This window comes from Odontomachus brunneus, unplaced genomic scaffold (genome assembly GCF_010583005.1).
Source record: "Odontomachus brunneus isolate Ranch 3 - 2012 unplaced genomic scaffold, Obru_v1 Obru_scaffold_191, whole genome shotgun sequence".
Taxonomy (NCBI): domain Eukaryota; kingdom Metazoa; phylum Arthropoda; class Insecta; order Hymenoptera; family Formicidae; genus Odontomachus; species Odontomachus brunneus.
The window spans coordinates 219,969-223,758 of record NW_022639641.1 but is presented as its reverse complement, the minus strand read 5'-3'; the positions used below and the strand labels follow the sequence as shown (position 1 = coordinate 223,758).

Below are 3,790 nucleotides of genomic sequence, written 5' to 3'. Positions count from 1 at the left end.
ATATATATATATATATATATATATATATATATATATATATATATATATATATATATACACAATTGCATTTATAATTACATGATCATTTCATCTGTGATGCAATATACAAACATAACATTTTTTGAGAAATAATAAGCAATATGTTCAAAACCATTTTTATAACATATCTCTTGAATACCGTCCTTATCATGAAACACTTTTTCCCACACAATATCGTGTTCTGCGAAATGTTTTTCACAAAAACATGTGAGGAATTTAAAATTATATCGCTCCTTCGCGATACTTTTTGCCATTCTTTAACTTTATCATTACTTTTTGGCACGCGAAAAAACTGTATTTTTTCAGGATTACTTTTATATCCTGATGTACAACCGATAGCTATACATTTCATTTTTATAGTGTTACAATTTATACAATACAAAAGAAATATCCTTTAGCGTTAATTCAACAAGATGAAAAGAAAACTAATCTTAGCGTATAGGTCACTTTACAGGAATTTATTAGTAAGAAATTAGTTATGTACATATTAGCATATGTATGTATACGCACCACATTTGATATCTTATTTTAGCTGTACAGCAATACAATTTATCACTATAAATAACAGTTTTACCACTAAACTTGTACGTATAATTATTAAACATTCCAATTTTGCGAACGTTTACCGTCACTTATAATCTATATATATTTACAGGCCAAGTCGATAGTAGCGCCACCTGCAACTTTTTCGTTATTACGTGACACAGTTTTGTATAGGCAGGAAAGTCGGATAGAGCTGCTCCTACTCCTACTCCTTACTCCATCTTTTGTAGATCGGGCCTAAAAGACTGGCCAAAGTGAGCCAAGTTTTGATTGATTGAATACAAAATGGCGTAGCCAATTAGCGAGTATGTATGCGAAAGAAAGCGCATATATCTATATGCTGTCGCATGACAGATTGTATAACCTGTTGTTGTGTTGGTATTCCTTGGCCATTAAACTAGCTCCATTAACCGAAATTCAAATTTAGTAAGTTTGATAAATTTAATTGATGTGCTGATTAAAAATTGATTATTTTTTATAAAGGAAACTTTTAAAGATGTCTGCCGGATAGTTGGACAAATTTCTAAAGTTCTTTAAAGATGATTTCGTTATCTTCGAAAACCAGATGGTGGAGCACCAATTGACTTCGGCTTTAATAAGATCGATCCTCAACAAATCTGATTCTTTAGAATATATTCGTATGTACTTGATCGGAAAAAAACTCCGGTTGGAAAACTATTCTTTTAAATCGTTTGTATTTCGTTTGTATTTCGTATAAAGAGTTTTGAAGTACAATTAAAAAAATTTGTAAGTATTAAAGTGTTCAACTTTTTTTCTTAATAATTTTTTTAATAAACAATGACTAATGGCTCCTGTACATACACAGGACGCGGTAATGCTTGCCGCGTGGCGGAAGTTTGCGCAACAGCCAATCAATATGCTGCTTTCCGTAATAACCTTCTAGCTCTTACGGAAAAATAACATATTGATTGATTGTCGTGCGGACTTTCGCCGCGCGGTAAGCATTATCGTGTCCTGTGTACAGGAGGTGTACATAACGGCTAATGTGACGATAGGTTGGGTTAGGTTAGTTTTGAGGAGGGGTGCGGGGGGCGCAGCCCCCCGCTAGTCGTTCGATATTGCAGTTATATGTGATTAAAAAATCTGTCTTGTTTAAATTGTGGGAAAGCAGTAACGTTTGACAAGTGAAAAAAAATAAAAAAAAATTAAAACAATATATAACTTGCATATTTTTCGGACTCCCCCGATTGATTATCAATATTGGAGTCAAAATAAATATTTTTACCAAAAGAGCTGCAAAAAATATCAAAATCCGAAAGAGGCCTTATTGTATATAATTACCCGAAAAAGAACCAGGCGTATTGAAATACTAGATAGTACACTGATTGTGCCTGACGGTATTTCCACAACAGCGCTTGAGATCGATATTTCGGCCAAATACATGATTTTTTGATATTTAATTAAAATTATTTGGATGACTCATAAACCTTTTTAATGATACTTCACAACTCTTCATACGAAATACAAACGATATCATACCGAACCTTTGTTTAATTTACCTCCGATCATTATTTTCGACTAAATACATGGTCCAAAAAAGAACAATTACAAGTAATAGAATGACTCACAAATCTTTTCAATTGCACTTCAAAACTTTTCATACGAAATACAAACGATTTAAAAGAATAGTTTTCCAACCGGAGTTTTTTTCCGGTCAAGTACATACGAATGCAGGGGAGACGATGGTCACATGGTACATTTGATGCCATCATAGAAATAGTGGGAGTAGATGGTATATTAATGGAAGCGTGGAGATATGCAGGTGGTCAAGAAAGATATAATTGAAGTAATAAATATGGAAAAAGGGAAGAGTACCAAAGGATTGGAAAAGAAATATGATAGTGCCCTTGCATAAAAGGGAGATACGGATAAAACAGAAAATTATAGATTTCATTGTGCACAGCTTATAAGGTACATATAGAGATTTTAAGGAGCAAGCTGAAAGAAGAAATAGAAGAGAAAGGTTTGTTGCCGAAGGAACAAGCAGGTTTCAAAAAAGGGAGAGCTACGGTGGATAATATATATATTTTAAATCATTTGGTGTAGAGAAAAAAGAAAGAGATAAAGGGAAAGAGAAGGTGTTTGCTTTATTTATAGATCTGAAGGCAGCTTTTGATAAAGTAGACAAAGAAAAGTTATAGAGAATTCTGAAAGAAAAAGGAGTAAACAAGAATCTGGTAAGAAGAATGAAGATAGTATACAAAGGAACAGAGGTTACGATCAGGACAAGGAAGAGGATAACAAGAAAATTCAACGCAAGGAAAGGCTTGAGGCAAGATTATGTGATGAGTCCGACCCTATTTAACATGTCTATACATAGTGGATATTAAAGAGGGTTTACGATCGATGACGACTTAATGATATTTTAAGACGACTTAATGACGTCTCTAAACGTCAGTAATACATCATTAAGACGTAGTACAGAAACGTCATTATGACGTCACAAAAAAGACACAAAAGACTTCTTAAAGACGTCATTATTTAGTCACTTGATGTCAATCGACCAGTTATGACCAGTTTTTGACGTTATTTTGACGTGAGTCTGCTACTTGGAGATTGATTTTTAATAGTAAAAGAATAGAAGGTGATGCGAAAATATGGGAATAGGGGAAAGAAGTAATAGAGGAAGTAAAGAGTTTTAAATATCTAGGATTTACGTTTAATAGGAACGGTAATTATAAAACATATTAATTAAACATATTAAAAATTTGAGTAAGAAAGAGCAATGGCTAGCAGAGTATGGGGGCTAGGAGAAAAGTTGTATAGAAACAACTTCACAAGAAGGTGGACATTACTTAGATATTTAGTATAAAGTACGATGACATATAGGGTGGAAATATGGGGATGAGAGGAAAAGAAGGAACTGGAAAAGATCATGTTAGATTATATCAGATGGATCTTCAGGCTGGATTTTTGTACACCTAGGTACATAATTTTAAGGGAAATGGGCTTCGAAAAACTTAAAATTAGATGGGGAATTAGAACAAAAAAGTATAAGGAGAAGATCAGGGAGAGAGGAGAAAAGAGTTTAGTAGAGAAATGCTAGTCGGAAAAGAAGGGGGCAGGAGAGAAAGTTATACAGCAGGGAAAACGAAAAATATAACGATAAGGGTTGGAGCTTAAAGGATAACACCTATGTAACCAGCTGAAAATGAGGTCTACATTTAATAAGATGATGGAACTTGCA

At 33.4% G+C, this 3,790-nt stretch overlaps 1 long non-coding RNA gene across 3 annotated transcripts in view; it reads right to left on the bottom strand.

Annotated features, from left to right (window-relative positions):
• Positions 1-1,131, bottom strand: part of LOC116851791 — a 5,314-nt gene extending 4,183 nt beyond the window's left edge. For 2 of the 3 annotated variants that reach the window (XR_004379640.1, XR_004379641.1), the window contains exon 1: positions 550-1,129. This is a non-coding gene — a long non-coding RNA (uncharacterized LOC116851791). Of the gene's footprint in view, positions 1-549 lie in introns of all 3 variants that reach the window. The other variant, XR_004379642.1, reaches the window with a different exon arrangement.
• Between the last annotated feature and the right edge of the window lie 2,659 nt (positions 1,132-3,790).